Genomic DNA, 25,913 nt, shown 5'->3' with positions numbered 1-25,913 from the left:
ATTAAACTGTAATAAATGTATTACAGAATTAAAACTTATTTTCAATTAAAATACTAATAATATTTAACAAATAATCATAAAGTAAGTAAAATAAATATACTACCCACACTGTACCCCTATAAAAGTAAAACCCACACACAAAAAATATAAACAAATACCCTAATTAAATATCAATTAATTGATAATAATGATCAACAAATTATTAATTAATTAAACATAAATTACTCCCCACCCTTTACCCCTATAAACCCTAACAGCCACACCTAAAATTAATTACACAATGTCTATATTTAATTTTCAATTATTTAATTATTATTAATGATCTACTGATTATTAATTAATCAAACATAAATGACTTCCCACCCTTTACCCCATAAACCCCACAACCCAAACTAAAATTGATTACACAATTTCCATGATTAATTTCCAATCAAGTCATTAACATAAATTAACAACTAATTATTAATTAATCAAAAATTACTTCCCACCCTTTACCCCTATAAACCCCACAATCTGCACCTAAAAAGAAATTACACAATGGTTATAAATAATTGCCAGTTAATTAATTATTATTAATTAACAACCAACTAATAATTCATTACAAATACATTACTTACCACAATTAACACAATACAAAACGCAATTAAATAAATATTAATACATAAAAAATAATCATTCATTTATTATGATTAAATTACTTCCCACCCTATTCCCCTGTAAACCCACAACCTGCTACAGAACTAAGAAACGCAACATTTACTTAAATTAAAATCGATTACCACTAAAATTTGAACACATATATTAAAAAACATAAACAATACTTATACAAAAAAACATACATCACATACATTTAAAATATAAACTAAATATATTACGCTAAATAAATTAATTATATTTTAAACAACTATATTTTTGCAAACAATTTTAATAGCTTCTATATTTTTTACAACAATATTTCTTACCTTAAATTCCATATTCTTGACCACGATATTCTTGCTGTCGATATTTCTGTGTGACTAAATTTCCAACCCAATATTTGTGTAAGTCGACATTTCGAACTCGATATTCTGTCTGAATATCGTTAGTGTTGTAGGTATATGGGAGTCAATGTATTAATTGAGTATCATAAGTGTGTGGCAATAAGTTGAGTGCTTGATCCAAAATCATGATTGGTAGAGAACGCATATACCTGTACAAATGAGGGGATCTGAGCAAAAAAGTGTGTGAATCTCAGCAGATGACAAACTGGCAATGATGAAATTGCTTGAGTGTCAGTGTTAGCATTCTACCTAGTTTGACTAGACCCATACCCTCAGAGCTGTTACACAGTGCCCACTGTCCATAAATATGGAGTAACTGTTCTATGAAATCACATGAATAAACGCGAATAGAAAACCCATGGCAAGTAACTAGTCTAAGCTATTCACCAAGGCAGAGGTGGTATGTACCTCATATCACATGTGCAGGAATGGCAGAGGCAGAGAGTTGTGTATCTGTGTTGCAACAAGTGTCTTGACACAAGAAGTCAGCCTTGTCACCCAGTGGTTGTATAAACAATGCAGAGATACTGCAATCTGACAGGCAACTACACTGCAACTTGGCCTCTATACCTATGAGCAACATATGTCTACAGCATCAATGTTGACCTGACAATGAAACAGTAGGACATCTGAATGTCAACATCATTACTCATGTCACCATCTAACACAGAATTACAACAACATATTTATTTATCACTGCAGGGTATATACCAACAATTCCAGAGCAGCTGCTTGTCCTAAATCATGATTCTGCTGGTGATGACAGCCTGCCAACCCTCGACGAAGACACCCTCCAAGAAATCCTGTATTCTATTGGGACACCATTTCCGGTGACAAGAAGGACCAACAGTGTTGCAATCTCTCCAGATGATCTGCCTATCACCAAAAAACACCACTAGCCATTCCACCCCCAGGGCTGGACTCCATTGACCCTCAAGTTGAATGAGAGCATCGTGTGGTAGGATTCCAGCAGAAGCTGGTAGATGCAGGGTGGACAGAGATGAAGACCATGTTGGTCACCCTAGAGGGAGCCTGTAGGTGCCTCAGCCCAATAAGGACACCTCAGAGGCCAGAAGAGGCCCCCACACTCCGCTCCATGGCTTGGAGCAGTACCTCGCTGACATAGCTGGTGTCTTGAGGCAGAGGCACGAACAACTGCCCAGCCAAAATGGCACCAGAAAGGTTTACAGCAAGCTGGTGGTAAACCAGAACATCCCGGATTTCATGGAGAGGAAGCATGACTGTTATGTAGCAGCAGTGGGAGCAGTACACCACAACAGTGTTGCTATGCTCTCAAACATGCATTCTCTTCTTAGTACTCTGCTGCCTTACTTGTTAGGGCAGAGAGATGCTGCTGGAGACAGGGGTTCCATCTATTCAGCCCCTGATGAGTGTGTGTCTATGTCACCTCCGGCATCGACAATACTCCCCTCACAGGAGGCACCAAACACATCAGAGGACAATGATGTGAACTGCCCCTCTTTCAACTGAAAAAAAGGCTGGTAGCATTTCTCTGTGTCACATGGCCAGTTTCCCTATTTACCTGTGCTCATGGCCTGCTCATGGCCATGCCAGTGTACATCTTAACTGGTACTGTCCTCCATTTACCTCCCCACATTTGTGGACTATCGATGTGGCCTATCTTCCCTAATGGCAATTTGATTCCCTCTTCACTGGAACGCTCCTCTACTCCACATACCCCATGACATGTATCTCCCATGAACTCTGTCTAGATATCCAATGGCTCACAGACTATAGGTCCAATTCTGATGCAGTTTGGAAATCATTCCAAACAAATCGGTTTGAGAATGGTTTCCGACTGACTTGGATCAGGAGAGTCCGACCGACTGATTACGATGCATCCAGATGCTTCCAGATATGATTTGTTTGGACTACTATTTACTTCAATGGGAGCTTATGTTTCGACTGAATGCATAGGCTCTCATTGAAGAAAGGGGTAGCTGGGGTAAATTGGGCACCCTGTGGCGGGCACCCGCTGGTGCCTGCCACAATGTGCATGGCTAGAAAGGGCGGACCCATGGGTACCCACACTGGCCTGATGTGGAAGGTTCCAGGTACTTTGGGGCCCGCTACGAGCCCCCAAAGTTTGATTCTGACTTCTGATTCGAGTCGGACGGCACGATTCGGAAAGGCTGTCTAAATCCAGCATCGTAATCAGTCATTCAGAAATCCGGCTCCATTGCGTGGCATGATTAATTTGCGACAGTTTTGGGTCCTGTAAACGATACAGTCTTTGCATTGTACTTGGTCGTTCGGAGTGGGAGACGACTCGGTTGGAAACATGGGTCCGAATCGGATTTGCACGTTCTGGTACATGTCTGGAGGCCTTCCAAACGAGACCATATTCGGGCCCTCGGTCGGAAAGACACGGTCCCGATCCGTTTCGGACAGAGCAAATGCCTTCAGGAGGCCTTCCAAGCCGCATCAGAATTGGCCCCTATGTTGGGGTTGTAGCCTCAAGTACTGCCATTTGCTCCTTGGATCAGGTGCAAATAAATGCACTAACCAGAACCAGTCTGTTCATGATTTGACTAGGTAGAACATTGTGTAAGTGCTTACCTTAAATACACTATCTATTATGTAAAGTATTATAAACCAGGGGTACAACTGCACAGGGCATGTAAAATAGTATTTGTGATCCCTATGTGCATCTAAACTTGCAAGTAGTTACCAAGGTCACATGCATGAAGTTTTACAATAAGCAATCTGTCAATGGTTTGACTGAATGATGTTTGTGCCCAGGTGGGCAATACCTCCATGCATACTGGCCAGGAGACAACAGTGATGTGACAACCAAATTGTGCTAGGGAGAGTGTGTGAGTGGCTACTGTTACTCCAGGTTTAGTCATAATGGTTTGACTCAGTCACCCATACAAAACATGTAGCATCACATACACACAGTGCAACATTAGGTTCATACATGTTTTGGGCTGTTCATCCGAGAATTACGGATGTATGACGTTACAACGCATGCTTTTACCAAGCATGCTGTTACAACGCAAGTATTACAACGCAAACCTTTACAACGCATAGCGCTTTGGGGTGCTGGATAGTGAATAGTTTAATTTACTATTCCAACTCCATTCCCTTTGGACACTAGGGAAGGTGTTGGATAGTAAATTAAATCTATTCCCTATCCTAGAGCGCCCCCCAGCGCAATGCGTTGTAATGGTTTTCGTTGTAAAACCTGCGTTGTAAAAGCACTGCGCTGTAAAAGTTTCGTTGTAAAGGATGTTTCCCGAGAATTACACCTCGGCATACCTGCAACACTTTACCATAGAGCACCTAAATCTAAATCAGACTGGGGGCGGGATGAATGCAAGTGACGCACACCAGAGGACCATGTGTGTTGAAACAAAAGATGGTGTGTAGCCCTGGTGATCCCCTGATAGTGTAGTGCACTGTAGGTGCTGGCTGAGCATATGTGTACTGCAAGGTAGCATGACCAAGGAATGACAGAGAAGACACCATTGCGGACCTACATCCTACATGTGATGTGATAAAAATAAGACAAGAGCATGTGCTCCTTTACATACCCAAAACGCCTGTCACTGCATATCTGTACGTAATGTTACCTAGAAGCACATCAACTCATACATATGGCTGAGATACCCGCCACCCCCTCTCGACACAATCCCCAAGGATGGGAAACCGAAACGGTTCTGAACTTTTGGAAGGCGGGAGGGAGTGACACTCCCGGCCGTATTTATTAAAATATGAAACAAAATCAAAACATTAAAATAACAGTTTCATATTATGTACAATTTCATTTCCACATTACGATGTTTGGCTAACCTTAACAGATCTCTAATACAAAGATTCTCCTAGCCGATCCAACATCCTACAAAACATTTGACTTGAAATTGTACATCCTAACATTAAGGGCCAACGGCAAGGTCGTAACCGGTGTCAGATCCCTAAACCAGAAATACAACCCTCACTTGTGAGAGGACCAACCGCACAGAGGCGTACCTCAAGTGCATCTACCAATTTCCCTTGGACTTGACGGGGGCCCCAATGAACTCGACGCCATTTAACGGTCGTCCGAGGACTCGTGTGAGGTGTCTAAGAGGTAGCGTAAACCCCCTCCCGAACCCCACACAACTTACCCATCTGCCGTCGCAGATGTCCTGGCCCCGGGAAATTCCCCAGGAGGGCCCGTAGCCCCTCCTATCCAGGAAGGGGCCTTGACCACCTTTCCTTTCCTTCCGGCGGCCTATCCTTAGACGGGACCGCCTCCCCGTTGAGGGGCCAATGGCCACCTCCCCTGAGCGCTCCCATCCGTAATGGGTGACGCCCCCCCATACGGATCTTCCAATTACTGCTCACCGATCATGACCTTACCGCCCGACAATAAATACGACAAATTTACCTAAATTACTAAATCACGAAACAATTATAGCCTATTAAAGGCATGATTACTGATCAACACCACTGCAAAATCCTTTATTTGCACAACATACTGAAAGTGACCCTCTTTATTGCATACTCAAAAATTATCACGACAATCGTCACAACCTGTAAGAAAATAGAGTTACCACATCAAAACTTTATTTCAAAACAACTAGCTGTCCTCAGGGGCTGGTGGGTGGGTCAAAATTGGCTCTTCGTTCCGTCTTGAGCTCACGTGCAGTGGGGAGGTGCAGCTTCAGAGCACAGGAACGAGAGGATGTTTTCTTGGCTTGTTGCTTCTTTTATCCGTCTTCGGGGCGGGCGTCAACCCGCCCCCGCCCGCCACCGAGGGCGTGGCCGAGTGCGTCAGTGTCTAGGACAACCCACTCCAGGGCGGGAAAAGGCGCGCCCCGGCTACACCGCTTCGGGCATACCAGCCGAGACTCGCCTCCCGCTCAAGATGGCTTCCCGGGGGGATCGTGGTACTCCACCATACGTTCGGGGGGACCGAATGGTCGCCCCTTTCCATATGGCTGAGATACCCGCCACCCCCTCTCGACACAATCCCCAAGGATGGGAAACCGAAACGGTTCTGAACTTTTGGAAGGCGGGAGGGAGTGACACTCCCGGCCGTATTTATTAAAATATGAAACAAAATCAAAACATTAAAATAACAGTTTCATATTATGTACAATTTCATTTCCACATTACGATGTTTGGCTAACCTTAACAGATCTCTAATACAAAGATTCTCCTAGCCGATCCAACATCCTACAAAACATTTGACTTGAAATTGTACATCCTAACGTTAAGGGCCAACGGCAAGGTCGTAACCGGTGTCAGATCCCTAAACCAGAAATACAACCCTCACTTGTGAGAGGACCAACCGCACAGAGGCGTACCTCAAGTGCATCTACCAATTTCCCTTGGACTTGACGGGGGCCCCAATGAACTCGACGCCATTTAACGGTCGTCCGAGGACTCGTGTGAGGTGTCTAAGAGGTAGCGTAAACCCCCTCCCGAACCCCACACAACTTACCCATCTGCCGTCGCAGATGTCCTGGCCCCGGGAAATTCCCCAGGAGGGCCCGTAGCCCCTCCTATCCAGGAAGGGGCCTTGACCACCTTTCCTTTCCTTCCGGCGGCCTATCCTTAGACGGGACCGCCTCCCCGTTGAGGGGCCAATGGCCACCTCCCCCGAGCGCTCCCATCCGTAATGGGTGACGCCCCCCCATAGGGATCTTCCAATTACTGCTCACCGATCATGACCTTACCGCCACAGGCCGGATAGTTGACCGGCTATCCGGACCCCCCACAACAACTCCTGCCTAAAGGTCATGTTATAAACTTTTTAACCAAGCTATGAGGTCTCCTATGAGTAACTCATTCCCCACCCGGGACAAATGAACACCGTCCCCCAAATACATACTGTCCCCTCTGATACAACCATGCGAGACAGAATGCAGAGTACTTGAACGAAACAATCTACTCACTTTGTTATTTATTTTCCTTACTGAATGATTCAGAGCAGAAACAGAAATAGCCCCCCGCCACACTTTTCGTGGGATCATGTGGGACCATGCAATTGTGCACCCTGGAACTCTCCTTGCCAACCAACTTACTGTGGAAAGCATTGCCTCAAGAAGAAGTCGTCTACCAGTGGCCACCAAATCGTTGCCCCCAAGATGAACTATGATTATAGACGGCGGTGACCTTGTCCGCCCTAATAAATCCTCGAAAAAGGTCTGAAACTGGTCAATACAGAGCCCGCCCTTTCCGTAGAAGGACACACTGTACCCGTATTCCCCAGCCACGTGAATCATGTCACCTGCTTTGAATACGTCCGCGGCACGCCTCACGTATGAGTGGCCCACGACCCACACCTCCTTTTTCCCAGCCGGTGATGTCTGACCGCTGGTCCCCATGTGTCGGGTCGACTGCACAGTCCGCCCCGCCTCGTAGGCTTGCGCAACTGAAAACCAAACAAAACAAGAAGCGTGAGTACATCATTACAGCTTCATAACATGTGCAACCGCACATACCTTTTATAACAGTTCGAAGACCAACGCCCTACACGTTTTACTTCTTCTACACTCAGACCCCTGGCTGTAGCCTCTGTAGCAGCCCCTATCCGAAAAGAATGGGTCCCAAACTCACCGGGGTTCAAGCCCGCGGCCGAAATTGACATCGCAAGCACCCGCTGGAACTGAAACCTTGTCAGTGGGGTGGTGTCAGTGTGTCTCAAAAAGATCCCCCCCCATGATGCCACTCTCTGCGCTAAATATTCCTCTACGCAAACCACAGGGCACATGGGGGACCCGGGAATCCTCTGTATGATTATGCAGTCCCCAAACGCACTCTGATCGGTTTTGGACCTGACAAACGAGACAGTCATTGTCTCCCCCTTGACCTGAACGTGCTCTTGGCACAATCCCCCCATCGTATCCCGCTTGTTCCTCGCCACTAGTTCGCTTACCCGCATAGCCCCATGGAATGCTAGCGCAAAAGCGGCTCGGAATAACACTGTCTCATACTGTGATGAACACGTTGCCGGGAGTACGGAAAATAACAGGGCCAACCTATCCAGACCTATCGGGCGCCTCTCATCTGCTTTGCGACCCTCCAGGCGTTGCCACCCCCGTAGCGCTTTCTGGACTACGAAAGACGCTGTCGGGTCCTGGATCCCATGAGCCCTTGCCATAAAGGAAATGGCGGCCCGATGCCTCTGGGCCGTAGCTACTGATTTGCCTGCCTGATGTAAAGACAGCAAAAATTTAACGACAAGCTCCTCCTGGCCCCAAAGCTCCCCCCTAGCAGAACCCAAAAAGGACCAATAGGAACGGAACGCCCCTTCGTATGCCTTCCTTGTCCTGGGCGCTAAACTCTCTCCCACGAGGTTTTGTAGTTCGGGGCACCGAGAGACCAGAGAGCTTCGGGAAAGGGTGCTGCCACCGGGTCCGCTGCTGGCAGAAAACCCCAGAAGGCCTGCATACGGAAACGAGAAAGCGCATCAGCCGCTTGGTTCAATACCCCCGGGACATGTCTTGCCCTAAAGAGCACATTCAACTGCATGCACAATAACACAATTTCTTTAAGCAGTCTCAGCATCCATTTGCAACGTGCTGCCTGACTATTGATACACTCTACCACGGTCATGTTGTCAGACCAAAACACCACAGACTGATCCCGGAACCCCTCAGGCCAAGTTTTCAGGGCCACCAAAATAGGGAAAAGTTCGAGAAAAGCAATGTTCCTCGTCAATCCGCACTCATGCCACCATGACGGCCATTTTTGAGCCGTCCATTGTGTGCCGAATATGGCGCCAAAACCTATACTCCCCGCCGAATCTGTCCACAGCCCCAGCTCCTCAGAGGACACCGCCGGTTTTATCCAGACAATTCGACCATTGAAATCCGCAAGAAATGCCAACCAAATGCGCATGTCCTGGCGAACCTCTGCCGAGAGCCTCGTGCGGTGATGGCCCTCCTTCAGGCCGACCATGGCTTGTGCAATCGAGCGGGAAAAGGGGCGGGCCATCGGCATTACTCTCAGGGCAAAATTCAACTGGCCCACCACTTGTTGTAATTGATGCAGTTTTACTTTAGTCTCACTGATACATGCTTCAAGGGATGCCCTGAATTTCAAAACCTTCTCTCTTGGTAGTCGAAAACAACCCTCTACCGAGTCGAGCTCGATCCCCAGAAACTCGAGGGAAGTCGAGGGACCCACGGTCTTACCTGGCGCCAATGGCACACCAAATTGGTTCATCAAGACACAAAATTCATTTAAAGCCTGTCCACATTCTGGATCCCCGGTTGCCCCCAAGAACAAAAAATCATCGAGATAATGCATAACATGTTGAAAACCCGTCTTCTTTGTGAAGACCCATTGCAGAAAACAACTGAACATTTCAAAATAGGCACAAGATATAGAACATCCCATTGGCATACATCTGTCCATGTAATAGCGACCCTGAAACCTAAAACCAAGGAGACGCTGATCGTCTGGATGTACCGGGAGCAACCGGAACGCTGACTCAATATCTGATTTTGCCATCAGCGCCCCGGGCCCCAGGCGATGCAACATGGCGACGGCCTCATCGAAAGATGCGTACCGCACCGAACATACTTCCGGGTCTATCGCATCATTCACGGAAAGACCCCGTGGGGCTGACAAGTTATGTATCAGCCGAAACTCACCCGGGTCCTTCTTGGGGACCACCCCTAGAGGGGAACAAACCAAATTATCAACCGGTGGCAAGTCAAATGGACCGGCGACACGACCTCGAGTCACCTCCTTCCCAATCTTTGCCTGTACCACAGCCGAATGCTGTAGGACCGATAGTTGATTCGTACAGTTAGCTACACCCTGAAAATCCCCCACTGGGATGCGGAAACCATATGAAAACCCGTTCCGCAACACCCCAGCGGAAGCATGATCCGGGTATTCACTGAGCCAAGGAATCATTGCCATGGTATCAATCGGAGTAGGTAAAGTCGCCCCTCGGACTATTTCAGACCTGTTTGGCGCTTTCCTTACCACCGTTATCACCCGTTTTGGCTCTGCACATGGACTCAGGATGGGATGGCTGCCCACACCCCCCACATTCATGTCTGAACTTGCACGACCCCTGGGGCCTCGTACGTTTACCTCGGTTAAAATTCCAACAGATTCCCCTTTTACCTGCGTTGCCACTCGTCTTCGAGTGGTACTCGCTACCTGCACCCGTCCGAAAGGGTGTCCCAGAGTATTGGCGGGAAGATTCACCCCCGCTACTCCCTGACAATGGTACTTTTAACATACCAGTACTCTCCATTTTTTGCCATGACACGGAGTCGTAACAATCCCAAGTCAAAACTGGGTCATGTTCCTTAGCTTTTCTAAAAATATTGTCATAGCAGAACCACTGATTGCCCCCATACGCTACGGAGTACTCCATGATACGCGATTGATAAATAGGCAACTCGGTCAGCAACTCGGGCCTGCGCTCACCCATGATGGAGGTAAAAATGCCCCACGCTCTGCCCCAAGTACCAATGTTTTCGTCAACCTTAAAGGCGGCCATTTTTGCGCGCCAAACACTCGGATGCATGAGCTCCTCTTGGCTCTTAACATGCTCCATCTCGTAATGGTCGGTAAGCAAAGAAAAAATATTAACATACTTATTCGCCCAAATCTTTTCCTTAATTTCCAGTGGAACATGCTGAGCCACCTTCTCCCTTCGTGAAGGTACAGACCCTCCCCCCGCGATCGGCAATGGCCGCTTACCTGAACCAGAAGCTGCATTTTCCGCCGAAACTGGGCGCGTTGCATTTTCCGCCGCCGTAACTGGCGGGGTAACAGAAGCTGGTGTCTTCCCAGCCTCCCTAGATTCCCGCAGTTGTCTCATTACTGCCCGGGCGTCGTCAGCCGTGGTGCCCTCGTTTTCTTTTCCCAACCACGCTGCCAATTGTGCCGCTAACTCGGGAGGCATATCCTCCCTGGTCACGGGGGTGACCACCACGGGGATCGGATTCCCCCCCTTCGGCACCGGGGTTGGCTCCTCAAGTGGGGTATCAGGGACCGGAGTTTCACCCCCAAGCGTCCCCTTTCTGGACCTCTTGCCTCTCCCACCGGGGACTACTCCCGGCAAAGGCCGTTTCGGTCCTCCCTCCCCGTTCGTAGCCGCCATCTGCTTCTTCAAATCGGCTACCTCCTTCATGAGCATGCGGAGCATCTGATCGGTACTGACCCGCTGTCCGACTTTCTTAGGCATTCCCAGACGGATATCTGTAAGACAAAAAGAAAGATTACAACGCTCAAAATTGGCTCTTCGTTCCGTCTTGAGCTCACGTGCAGTGGGGAGGTGCAGCTTCAGAGCACAGGAACGAGAGGATGTTTTCTTGGCTTGTTGCTTCTTTTATCCGTCTTCGGGGCGGGCGTCAACCCGCCCCCGCCCGCCACCGAGGGCGTGGCCGAGTGCGTCAGTGTCTAGGACAACCCACTCCAGGGCGGGAAAAGGCGCGCCCCGGCTACGCCGCTTCGGGCATACCAGCCGAGACTCGCCTCCCGCTCAAGATGGCTTCCCGGGGGGATCGTGGTACTCCACCATACGTTCGGGGGGACCGAATGGTCGCCCCTTTCCATAATCACTGTATGAGTGTGTGCATGCTGTAGATCTCAGATATTTGAATATATTGAGCTGTATTTTTCAGGTAATTGCCCAACAACTGTTCGATGGAGAGAAATCCAGGGGTTACATTATGGCTAAAAACAGCAGTTGGTGGGATGCAGAATGGCATGTATGCTGACAACACAGCACATACATGCCCGTGGTACTTTACACATTGCCCTTATTCCTCACAAAACACTACAAAGGAATGGGAATGTGTCTATTGTAGAGCATTGGGGGATGTGAGGGCATGAGTCAGGCATGTGACAGCATTGACATGTGTGGACTGGTGACATGCTCCACTTTGACTCATACCTTTTCCGTCTCCACTACGGCAGTAATCATCAAAGCTTGTGTGGACTACCCCACAATATGTAGCATACATTCCAGTGTGCTTGCATGCACTAGCAATGTGCATCAGACAGCCAGATTGAAGTTCATACCTCAAAATCTATGTGCACGTCCAGTTTAGTGACAACCTCATGTATACCACCATGCCATGTAGCCAATTACTCCTCTGTCACCCCATCTAACATATTAACAATATGCATCACTCTGAGGGATGTACAGGTACCCATGATGCTGGCTGATGGCTCCCATATATCATGATAAATGTGGGCTCAGGGATAAACCCAAGTGAGTCATTGGTCTGGACAATGGACTAACACACTCACTGCAACAAATGGGAATTTGTCACTTGCCCGCTGCTTTTGTTAGCATGAATATTATATTTCAACAATGGCACATCACAAATACTTAAGCAGCATTTACACTTTTAAAGAGTCTTATTTTTGTATCTCAAGCCTGCTCACATGGTCATCCAAGTCCATTGGAGACCAAACTTTGGCTACACGCTGAACATCAGATACACGTGTCGTTCCCAAGACATTTTGCTGTTTGAGTGGCATTAATATCTGACATGACTTCAAATATTTATACAGTACCAATTTTGGTAGGATGGAGGAACATACTCTGCAGATATGTGCATGGTATGATGTGAATACACAATAGGAAAATAAATACATTTGAAAGGTTGTTTACTGTCTAGATGCTAACATTGGATGTGCAATTGACAATTGGTAGTATTGTTATTGGATATATGTTACACCCCAACCACACCTGTGTCCTGTGCAAATTTGGAGTTGTGAAAACATAATGGCACTTTTGATGGTGATGCAGTGGTGCAGGCTTCTCAATCATATATCTATGAAAGGTAGCAAAGTCTCCCTGCATGGCTTTGCATGGGCTCATGGATATGAAGTAAGGCAAGATAGCAATGTGTTGCCTTACTCTATGTCAAGGAGGTGTTCCATGTTCTTTGTTGTGGGCATTCCCACTCAACACCTAATGAAATGTTGACACTGCCCCAGGTTTACACCCTAGAGCAGGCATAATGGGGGAAATGTCTTCATTTCTCCTTGTTTTTCCTCCTTCTGTATGTGCTGCATTCTGCAGCACATATAGAATGAGGTAAACGCCTCTTGTGATCATGATTTGTGAGGAAAGGTGTCCCTTCCTGCACAGAATCAATGATGGCAACAACACAGACACACTTACAACATAGTGCAAGGATGCCTGTGCTGGAGCTCGGCAGCAAATTGTGTGCCTGCACTGGCTGAAAGTACAGGAATGCAGCATATCTTGATAATACTGTGCTTTCCTGCCCTTTCGAATTGGCATATAGCAGCTCAGCAAAATGACTTGCGCTACTGCCCTATGCCAATTCTTGGTAAATGAGGCAAAGTGTATTGAAAATCTCAGCCTATCCCACCCAAAATTTCTGTCACATTTTCCAGGTACCCTGTTGTCATTTTCTGCCCATGTTATGTTTGAGAGAGAGACATTTGAGGTAATAAGCATAATTTGAATTTTGGGCACGTGATGGGACGTGTGCTGTGAGCATCCACTCCATAGCTTGCACAAAATTAGCACAGCGGATTCAGAGGCATCCATCATGTAGGCCTGTAAACATGGGGATTAATTTCACATAGCAATTTGACTCTGACATTGGCACATGCAACCGTGTCCAACTTCTCTTATGATTCTACATGTAAGGTAACACTTGTTTCCTCTGACTGATGATACCCCTTACACATCTCACTACACCCTTTTTTATGAGAACACACACTTACTGAGCACAGGAACAATCAGTTAATACTTACTGGTAGCATTGGAATCACAGAAGGTTGCCACTTTGCCAATGGTGTATGGGTGTGGCCACCTACAAGACAAAAAGATGCTACATCGCTCTGTGAATGCTGAACTTGTATACTGTGAAGCATGGTACATTGACTTCACAAATGCCTGCTTTTGTTGGTACATTGGACCAGTAGTATTATGCAAAGCTGTATTGCCCTAAGGCTAGACCTATGTAAGACATGCTGCAGGGCATTCATATAATACCAGGCACATCATGTATCAGGTGCACACAGTGCAGACAGGTACAAGACCAGCCTAGTTTGCAATATGGTATAAGGGTGCTAGGCTTTGATGGGTATGTGAACAGTCCAATTTGATTAACCATACCCTGCATGGTATGACAATGCTGGGGCATTGTCAAGTCAATACATGTTCTTTATAATGCTACACACATCAGACTGTACCTATGATTCTTTGTATTCATCACTTAGCGTCTTACATGTGACCAGTGCACTGTAAACAAACAATGATCAATCGTGGTCCATACAGGCTAATAAAGGAATGATTACAATGTTTGTAACATTGATGTTTGTGTGACCGTTTGGGACGGAACCAAATTCCAAACTGTGACCTGATGACATGTGAGTGTGCTCCACTACAACATGCATGGTGAGTGGCCCCCACAATTCTGAGTAAGAGCCTGCCAGTCCGGGTGACAATACTCCCTGCACAATGCAGATGGGCCCCGAATCTCCTATGAGCCTCCCCTGCACAGCATGCTATGTTTTGGTTATTGTAATACACCTGTGAAAATGCCCCCATGGCATGTTCAGTGTTTGAAACGGAGTAAGCGCATATCATGCCATAGCAACCTTTATAAATATCTGGCCCTTCCAGATTGTAAACCTTTTAAAGTATTGTGCAAAAGGCAAACAGCTACTAGCTGATTGTATATAGGGACTTACCTGTAGCCCCACCACCTTCTATCTCCAGATGATACAGGAGAACTTGCTCCCAGATAACCGCATCTGCCCACCGAGGCTTCAGTTGGTAGACGCTCTGCTGGACACCAAATAGATGACTCAGCTGGAACCGCACCTTGTCCCACAGGTTCCACCTTCCTTGGGAAGGGTAGTCTTGGCTAACCCTGCCTCCGCTTCTGATCATGTTGGGCAGGTACTTGAGTAACAGTCACAGCAGGCACCTAAACTCCTCAACCATCAGGTGCTTGGCACTACCCCTGTCCAACATATCACTGCCCCCTCTAGCCACCCTACATCCAACAATAGATACAATATTCCTTCCCTCTACCCCTATAACTATAAACCCCTATTTAAACAAACAACCCACAATATGCTACACAAAACAACACAAAATACAATTACAAGACAAAAATAACCGTTTTGGGACACAACAGGGACAACACAGACAATACCAAAACAAAGAAACAGCATCAAACTCTCCAGCAACCAACAAACAATTTTACCAGCTAACAGAGACAAAAAATGCAAGTGTAAGTAAAAGGAACTTCACACACTTTCTGGTTTGCAGCATGGCTTAGCCATTACATAATTTCCTGTGTGGATGGACCACATTTGCAACATATGGTCACGTTTCCTACTAAAGTGTCTTTTGTTTCTTGTTTCTAATGCTTCGCTAGAGAAATAGCCAGGTCCTGTGTTCCACAATGCCCAATGCATTGTTTTTGATGCTTTGCCATTGATGCCTGATTTCCGCCCCACACTCTTTCCACTAAGGGGTCATGTTTTCTGCTACAGCGTCACCTTACCTACAAAAGCATCACAATTCCAACTAAAAAGCCTCCTTTCCTAGAAAAGTGTCAGCTTTTCCTACTCATTACTGATCTCTTTAGTTCGGCACAGAGGCCATAAAAGGGCATAAGGAGCATAAAACATAAATACGTAAAACATTTCTATAAATACATATAAAATAAAATCCAGCTCATTTTGTTGCATTCTATATTCATACAGCAAGATGTGCAACAGATGGTATTACATAGAAAGCAGCATAACTACTTGTCAAGGTACAAGAAAGGGGAATAAGGGAGACCACCAAAAAGCCTAACAAAAATGCATGTGTCCTTCAGGAACGAAACTGGGGCTCATGTAAAGCGCTTTGATACCCGATTTTAAGGGTCTAGTTCGTGCTATATAAAACTCTAAAAAAATAAATATTAAAAAGACCAGCCAAGTATTAGTGTCCTTAAACTGGGCATAAATTGCACAATGTATCTCATCACTATGTCTGGAGTAGAATACTTATCAGATAGGGTGCATAATGTTGACTCTCCAAATAGCCATCAAGTAACTAGTCCGTCCAAAGACCATTGGCTTATTAAGGTAATTTCTAAGAATTCTTAGGGCAACTTTATATTTTCTAGAGCCCAGATTTTACCACAGTGGTAATAACCAACACCTCCTGCTGCTGATAAACCAAGCAGAAGAACAGGACATGTTCAATGGTCTCCTTGGGGATGCCACAAGCTGGACACTGCGAGTCGTCAACCCTAGGGGCTTTAGCTCATCTGTCTGGAAAAGACTGAATGGGAAGGATCTCATAACATAGTTGCAAAAAAAAACGCCTGGCCAAGGGAGGATCAAGTCTTCTCTGCTTAGAGGCTTGATTATCCTGGGAGTATATTGCAAGAACCTTATGTTGCCAATAGACTGTTTTAATGATGTTCTTAGATGTACCCTCAGACTCTTTTGGAGTGGTCCACATAATTGGAAGCCCGATTTCTCTCAGGATAGTTTTTACATACTTAGCCAAAGGTATTTTACCGGAACCCGCAAGACTAGGTATCTCTGCCAAACCTGCCTGATACTGTTGAAGCTCTGGGGTAACTCTGATCCTCCTCCAATACAGGATTGGGCACATACCAACTTTATCTGACAATTCCCTCAACCTGAAATCAAGTCTAAAAGGAAGTAAAGGAGTGCTTATAGGAACACCTACCAATTGCTGAATAAACCGATTTTTCCCTCATTCGAGCAAGAATGTATCTAGATGAACCCACAGCTCTGCACCATGGGATGCTACCCATGGGGCTTGCAGTTGGGATGTATGACGTTACAACGCATAATTTTACAACGCCTACCTTTACATCGCAAGTTTTACAATGCATACCAATACAACGCATAATGCTTTTGGGCGCTGGATAGTGAATAGTTGAATTTACTATTCCAACTCCAGTACCCGTGCATAGTAGGGAAGGTGTTGGATAGTACATTAAACCTATTCCCTATCCTAGAGCGCCCCCCAGCGTTATGCGTTGTAATGGTTTGCGTTGTAAAAGTTGCGTCGTAATGGTAGTGCATTGTAAAAGTTTTGTTGTAAAGGATGTTTCCCTTGCAGTTGGTATACTTGCAAGGCCGGGTTAACAGGTTGAAATTGCGAGCAACGTACCATCTTAGATATACCCCTGCAACTTGCCCTAACTTTAGCCTGTGCTGGGTAACATGTGCCTGCCACCTCAAGTGTTTATATAATGTAATACCCAAATACATGAAAGTATGCACCCTTTCTAAGGGAGTCCCTCATAAGACTGGGTTGGCCCTGGTTGAGTGCCCTGGATTTAGGATCATATATTTCATCTTGTCTACATGACTTTCAAGTCCCGAACCCTACAGAAGTGTCCTGGAGATTTTCTAGGCCCATGGGAGATTTGGACTGTATCAGGGTATTGTGTGCAAACATGTTTGCCGGACCGGGACCATCGTTGTAATTCTGTCCCAGAAAATCTAAAATACAATTTTTATAGTGAGAGAACAGAATTGGTGCGAGTAGGCAGCCCTGCCTTACCCTCCACCCCCCGTTATACGGGGAATGGATCAGTTAGCTCACCGGCCTGCTAACACCTCACCTGCGCATATTTATCCATATGCAACCTCAAAATAAAATCAAGTAGGTAGCTCGGTACTCCAAACTCTTGAAACATCCACCCACAGGATTGGCCTGGGGACTAAAATGAATGTGGAACGGAGGTAGACAAACACAACATACAGGCGTCCTCCTCCAAAGGGGACCACCTTCCAATACTCCATCAGGAACCTGAACACCTGATCAATCATGCTTGTTACCTCCTTAAATTCCGCCTAGAATGTCATTTCCATGCATCCACTCCTGTAATGGGCCAAGTATGACCCTACAAAACATCTTTTGTGAGCCGTCATTTAAACTTAGGGGTCTATAGTTGGCAGGTGCATCACAAGGGTCTTTCTTGTACATGGGAAAAATGTCAGCCCCCGTACAAGTAGGGGGCATGGGGGCCCCTTTCAGGAAAGCTGTAAATAATGGTGGAAAATAGGCACTCCAGATGTCTACCTCCCTCTGAAAAACATCCGTCAGGGATTTTATCTAAGCCTGGCGCATTGTTGGGTACAATAGCCTGTTTGGTTAAACAACCCTGGGCTGAAATTCCTGATCTTTAAAAATATCCCCAGGGCAGATTTGCCAATATTGACCGCCTCCTCACCCTGGTTCTGGATTGTTTTCCCCCGGGTCCCTGGGCCTATGGTATTATTAACTGCAGGAGTCAGTTCTCTCTTCTGCACATACAAACTCGAATAGTGGGCTACCCACTAACTGGATGATATATTAACTTCTACTAGTCCAGACTCTTCCCTACAACTGGAAGATATTGTATTCCAGAATGTGTGATGATCTTTAGGATTAGCAGCATATAAAAGGCTATCCCTCGCCCATTCTTTATTAGCAAGCGTAAGAACCATTTTGTGAGTGTGACTAGCTGCCTGGATAAAAACCCTCTCTTGTTCTTTTATTGCTTTGACCAAATTAGCCTTGGCATCTCAACAACATTTATTATACCAGGTCAGTGGGCTCTTCCTCTCAAATAATTGGTTGTTTTCAACAAAAAAGAGGTTCCTTATTTTTCCGAACAACCCTATATAGATCTCAAATATTGCACCCAGTGATCTTTTCAAGCCCCTTGCTGAGAGGAGGCCCACCATTCCATCCATCCCTTCCACCAGCAAGCGAAAAATCGGTTTTCTTTCCTCTTGTGAGGTCTCTACCTTACACCACTTGACCCGAGTGCTTCCCAAACTCCTATCCAGTGGCTACCCGAAATAGGCTTTCTGGTTGGTTAGATTTAGATTGAGCTTAAGGACCAGGACATTCTGGAAACAGCCCTGGTGCAGCATTACATACATATCCACAGATAAGCAAATAGTTTGAGGTCCAAAAGAATATTATCAATTCAACTAGTTGAATTAGGATGGTGAATTGTATGGGACCCTGACAGTCAGAACGAATTCTGCGGCTACAAGCTATTAACCTCTGGTATAAAGTAAATGCATTGATTTTAATTGCATTCGGGGTCCATTTCATAATGGGTGGGATCTCTAGAGTCGTAACTGACCATAGATCATTCTCATTAGCTGACAAGGATGACATTGTGTGGCTCAGTGGTTCAAATTGGCAATTAAAATCACCCCCCCACCATTTTCCTAACATTAGGTGGCTGTAAGGATATGTTTTTATTCAGTTGTTGAATCCCTATTATTCCCCTCAGATCTGTAGTAGACATTAGTCCCCCCCGGGGAAGTGAAGGGTTAAACACAAAAAGGCTGCAGAGTCCACCTCAATATTCTCCTCACTGTTGTCCTCACCCAAATTGTGAGCCCATCCCCTTCCCACTAAGACAGCGTCCTTTAAGAAATGTACATAACCTGCATGGTACTGGGGTTGTAGAGACAATGCATGTTGAAACAGACAAAAATCAAACTGATCTATGTACTCGCACCAATTCAAATGAACTAATTTAGCAGCCAAACCTGCTACATTCCAAGAAATAAGTTGGATCTTCCCAGAAGACCCTAAATCAACAGAGGTTGGGAGCATTAAAGGAACCTCCAGTCGGCTTTCAGGGTCAGGACCATCATGAGTATTAGAAATGGGATTTATCACTGGCTCATCCTCCAAGAGTCAAAGCAGAGAACATGTTAGAACATACAATGTTTGTAAAGTGCAAGTGTGAACCTGGGGAGGAGACAGGTGGCCTGTAAAAAAAAACAAGCGGGGGGGTCGACACCTTTGTTGCTACTGAGTTAAAAAGGTCATTGGTACTCAGGATTGTATGTACACATACAGGTTTGCGAAAATTTAGAACAACACAATTCTTTACAATATTTTTCTTAGACTAGCCTAGCCAACCCACTATTCTGGCATTATAATTTAATTGGGACCCCAATCATTAAAATGCTTGTGCTTGCGAAGCCAGTTAGCAGCTTCATTATGTAGTTGGTCCCATGATTTTTGCTGCCTGCTTCTTAATGGGGAAACTCCATCCACAATTCAAGCATAGGGGCAGGCTGCAGGGGGAAGACTCAAGTTGTCATGGCATGGGGAGGTGAATGACTTGCCACAGCATGTTATGTCGACACAGTAACAAGCAAAGTGAAGAGGCCTGTTGTAGACAGAAGGCAAGTACCAAGATGATCTGTGGGGTGTTTGGCCGCTCGCAGACAAACTACTTTCTATGGGCTTTTGGTGATCCAGGAAGGGCATTTTAAGGCAATAGTCACTTGATTTTCAAGTTTATCCAGGCGATCCATCACCGGTTTCAATTTGAACTATTGGATTTGATCAAACTTCCCACACATTGCCTCAAGAGTCAAAGAATCCATGGGCAGCAGGTTTTGAATCTGGCATTCAACAGCCTGTGTTGAATATAGGGTCAGCGGCTGGATCCAGGAAAGTAACTGAATCTTAAGACCTTTATTAGCAGAGAGCTGCACCCACATTCTTTCTCGGTTGCCTTATCCTCTTAACTGCTGTAATAGGGGCCTGCTGCGGAGTATGGGAACTACCCGATGCACTTGCAGCCTATTCATGATTTACTATTTGAAGGCTAATCTCAGAACTAGCGGGGATTGGTAAATGAATGCCCTGCACCTCAGGTGGATTGTTACTCCTTGCGGTATCAAGGTCAGGGCAAACGGGCAACAAAGCCTCCAGTTTATGGGAAAGTCTACGTTCGGTTAGTTCAATTTCATCACTTACAAGCCCGACAACCGGTTCAAGCACACGGTCAATTGTAACAGAATAGTGATTGATTGATTGATTTATTGTGGGTTTCTAAATCGCTAGAATCGACTCCCGAAGGAGTATCTCTGCGCTGTAGACCGCTGGGGAACCCGTCCTGGCTTTCCCTGTGAGATGGTCCCTACTGGGTATCTCCAAGGTGAAACCAAGCATCCCCGGTGTATGTGTGGGGCCGTTGTGGAGATGAGGCAAGCTAATGCCCAGAGTTGCCGAGTTTGATCCCTGGTTAGAGTAGGCACCGAGGTGAGAATTATCGAGTCCGCTGACCCTGGTCCACGGCCCTGCCGCTTCGGGGATAGAACCCTGGTCTCGGGCCGTCCTCTGCTTCCGGGTCTGCCGCCTCTAACCAGTGAGCCACACCACTCCACTCAGTGGGTAGCATTACCACCAACTTGATATTTGCCCATAATAGGAACAACACGGGCTCACCAGCATTGACATAGAGAGGGCCCTGTGCACTGTAAAACCACTTTGTCCTGAAGGAAGGTGACTGAAAGAGGGGGGGGGCAGCTTTGCTGCTTATGGTCGCAGATGGGCCCGCCCCTGGCCTGGGTTTTGACCAGGTGCGCCTTGCACTGCGTGAGGTAAGGATGCACTATAAGCACGTGGATGTAGTGTCCCACCGCTCCGGTCATTGTAGTGCCTTCAGGAGCTGGGTATTGCAGGCAATAGAGTCCTGTTCAGGGCTCAGGGGCAATGGGCCACAATAGAGTCACAAGCTCTCAGACTCACGACTGCTTCAGTGGATCCCGTGCTGCGGGAGGTTGGGACGAGCTATTAGCATGTGACTGGTGGATGGCCCCCTCATCTCTGATTGTTGCAACGCCGCCGGGCGCTGTGTATGGCGGATAGTGGATGGCCCCCTCCTCTCTGATTGTTGCAATGCCGCTAGGCGTTGTGTATGGCGGGCAATGGAGTCCTGTTCAGGGCTCAGGGGCAGTTGGCCACCACAGAGTCACCAGCCTCCAGACTGGCGGCTGCCTCCTACTCAAGCTTGCTCTTCCACTAAAGTGTAACTTTTCCTGTAAAAGTGTCATGTTTACTCCTAAAACGTCTCCTTTCCTAGAAACGTGTCAGCCTTTCCCATTCTAGCATCTGTATTGTGCTAAAGCTTCACCTTTCCTACGAAAGCATCATGCTTACTACTGAAAAGTCACCGATTTTAGAAAAGTGTCACCTTTCCTAGTAGAGTGTCACATTTCCTACTAAAGGCTGTTTTTTTGCTAACTCATCGTCCGGGAAATAGGCAAGGCACAAGTTACACACAACACATGACAATGCACAGTGCATTGTTTCTGATGCTTTGACGCCCATGCCTGCATTCCGACCTGATTGAAAATGTTTGAGGACTATCTCTAGTTGATGAGATGTGTGTAAGTTGATGTTTCCTGGGTCTGTGACATGAATGCAAAGACAACTTATGTTTCCAAAATGTATTGTCATGTTGAAGCTTTATAACATGATAGTTAATGGTTCATTCCCGAACAAGTGGATCAAGTGAAGAAATGTTGGACAATGTGTGTGCATCTGCGATTGCCAGCAGCAGTGTTTTGGATGTATCCACCATTGGCATCCTACTCCTCCTCTGTCAGATATTCCGATGCTCTTCGGGGTCCGGGCGATGCTATAGAGGGTCCACCTCCGGATCTCCCCAGGCCTGGTGTTATATAGTACACAGCGCCTAGAGGTGATCCGGCGAGGGAAAAAGAGGGGGCCTGGTTGGTGCTCTGCGGGCTGGTAACCTGAAACAACAAAGGACAAACCGTTAGTGTAGTCCGGTGTCCGTTCCCCAGAACCCCCCTCCCTGTGATTCCCTTGGGAGCTCCGCCTACCTCAAAGAAATGAAGTGAGTGACCAAGGAGTACACGGGGGTCTCTTCGACCTTGGAACTCTGGGAATATGCCCTGATCAACATAACAAGACTCCCCTCCAGGTACAAGGAAGACTGAGGTCCAGGATATAGCAGTCAAAACAGCCCTTAGCAGAATCAAACAAATATCCAATGTTCCTTCTGTTACTTCACAGAAGCGAAGATATACCAAGCACCAACCTTACTCCTCCCCAAAGAAAAGACAAAGAAAAAACACAGGAGTCTACAGAGTGGACAGTACTCCTTGATACCTTACCGCGCCCAAACGGAAGAAGTCAACAGAGTCTCCGGGCTCCTCCGTTAAAGACAGCGTCCCACAGGTAACTTGATGATATGTCAAAATACCCAGTTCGAGGCAGTCGTCCACTCACGATGATACTAGCAACAAAAATGATTCCTCTGAGCAAGGCAAAACAGCACCAACAAGCAACGCCTTTCCTCTGTTCGCCGAGAGGTCTAAATACCGGGTGTCCGTGTCTTCGCTCAATATGCAGCGAAGCACCACGCACCCCTGGACAGAATCAGCCGATCCTCTCCTAATCTGTCACAAAAGTACGGACAAAGGCGGGTCTATGTTTTCGTGAATGGAGCCAGCGAAACACCACAAGACCCATACCCGTGAGTCATCCGACTCACGGCGACGAAACAGCCGGGGGAAGAGCCCTTCCTCCGACCTCCACCAATGTAATCCAAATTCGGTCGTGTCTTCGCGAGTCCTAGCGAAGCACCACGGCACTCGTATTCACAGAACAAATTTGCACCGCAAGCAACCCGATGCACACAAGGAATCCAATACAACCCGTCTTCCGGGTCCAGGAAACTCTTATAGGTCCCTCCTACTCACCGCATGGCTCTCTGGGACTTGTAGTCCAAAGTCATTAGGCAGGCGCATTGTGGTCCAGGAATTGGTTCCTGACATCCTCCTCTTCCTCCATTGGGTCCTGCTGTTGTTGATACCCATCCCAGGTGACATTAGCCTGAACACATAAATTGTACAGTATGGCACACACCCATATTATTTTGCACAACATTGGGGAGGAGTAGATCATTCTATCCCTTGAATTGTAAAAACAGCAGAAACTGGCCTTGAGTAGGCCGAAGGTTCAATCATTATTATCCCCTGTCTTGCTGAGGGCTTGATTAGAGCTCTTCTTTGATTCAGTCTGTGGGTGTGCATATGGGATCATTACCCATGTCTGAAGCCCATATCATTAGTGTGCTGAAAGTGAAAAGAAAGGACAACTGTCAATACTTTTGCTAACTGTTACAGATGCATACCAGGCCAAGTTTGTTATGTGTAGTTACATTGTTATACAGATTTCTAACTTTGGTTTCACAATTTGCATTAGTCATTCCCTTCTTCAGAGGTTAGCACAAGTTTCCTCCATTACTATGTGCAATAGCAAATGCAGAGTACTGGCTGATACACTGTACACTTTTACATCTTGACAGTCATGTTGATCCTAAAGTTTTTTGCAATGTCTGTTCGGAGATGCTTTTGACCACTCTATGTTATGTGATCCCACTACATGTGTGAAGGGGCTGATTTGGAATCAAATATTTGGGTAGTTGGTTCTCCCTAGGTAGGTAGTGACATACCAGACATACTTTACACTGACACATGAATATGTCCATGGTAAACCACAGATGGCGGTGGTGGGATACATGACATGCCTAATTAACCATGAGAGTGGTATGTAGACACCCCATTGAACCCCTCCCTTGCACACAATGATGCTACACAGCATTTTGCACTGAAATGCATTGCTCTGTACCCTTCCACCATTCAACGCAGTCCTAGTGGCTTTCTGTGTTTTGACATGTGTAACTTGGGGGTTTGCATTACCTGTACAAAGATACATGGTGCATATATGAGGCACACCCCTCATATTGATGTTCCTATATGCATCAACAGACACAGTGATGGGTATTAGCTCATTCATTTCTAACTGTTAGTGGGTGTGTTAGGTATTTTAGTTTTCCTTACCTACAAGTAGGCCATTTCCATATTGTCATTCTGGAAATGGTCGTTGATGATGGAGTGCCTGAACATGTATACGTCATGCACACTTCTGGTGTATTTGGCCAGCATGATACTAAACAGGGCCCAATGGCCCACGATGGCTTGAACATTTATGGAGTATGCGCGCCTCTGGTTCTTGTAAAGATGGGATGTGGCAGAAGGGGGAACCAGCTGCAAATGTGTGCAGTCCATGGCACCTAGCATGTGTCCTAACCTGGCCATGGCATAAAACCCTTGTTTTGTCTCCAGCCGTAGTGCGTGGGTGTTTGGGAACCAGAGGTAGCAGGTGTCAGACAGATAATGGCCTCCAGAACTGAGGGAAGGAACGAGGAGATAGATGGCTGGGAGATTCCAGCCACACCAGCAGCTGTTATCTGGAAGGACCCCGATGCCTGCATGTGTAGTACCGCCAAGAGTTTTACTTTTGGAGGGATGTTAGTAGACCTGTGATCTGTTGGCTTGAGGCTTGGCGCTATCATGTATAGCAGCACTACAATGGCCCCCCTTCTTAGCCAGTAATAGATGATTACCAATTGAGTCCAATTAGGGTAGTCCTCTGGCGATAAACACTCTCCCTTCTCGTGCGTTGCCATTGTGGTGGTGAGGGGGGTGGAGTGGGTGGTTGGGGAGGGGCGGTGGTCATCCCTTGCAACTCCCAGCTGCAAAATGAACACCTCCATGGTGTAGTTGTGGTTGCCAAAGTGTTCTGTCAAGCTTCTCTTTAAGTACCAATGTCAATGTGTCATTTCTTACATGTAGGTTTCACAGGCATAGTATTTTGATGCTGTCAAACCTCTGCACGACTCAAGCCAATGATGTGTCACTTTGGCAAAATCTCACAAATATCCATGTGTCTGTTTTACGGTGGAATGTACGATGGAATGGCTACTTTGCATATATCAATACTTACATGATGCAGGTGGTTCCGACACAGGTTTCTTTTGTTGCAGGCCACTAAAAACTTACAAATCCTCCAAGATACATCATCTTGCAAATATGGACTACTCAATGAGTCAAAAAAAGTGACGCTATGGGGACACAAGAACCTTATATATAAACCCTTTAGTCTTTGGGATGGAAGTCTAAAGTCCTCAGAGCAGAAAGGCAGAAGGCTGTGGCTGAAAAGAGCCCTGCATGGTTCAATAGCCGCTGGATAAGGTCAAGGTGAAGCCGTTGACTTGTGACAGAAGG

The sequence above is a fragment of the Lissotriton helveticus genome, chromosome 12 (genome assembly GCF_964261635.1).
Source record: "Lissotriton helveticus chromosome 12, aLisHel1.1, whole genome shotgun sequence".
Classification (NCBI taxonomy): Eukaryota; Metazoa; Chordata; class Amphibia; order Caudata; family Salamandridae; genus Lissotriton; species Lissotriton helveticus.
This window is presented reverse-complemented; position numbering follows the sequence as displayed.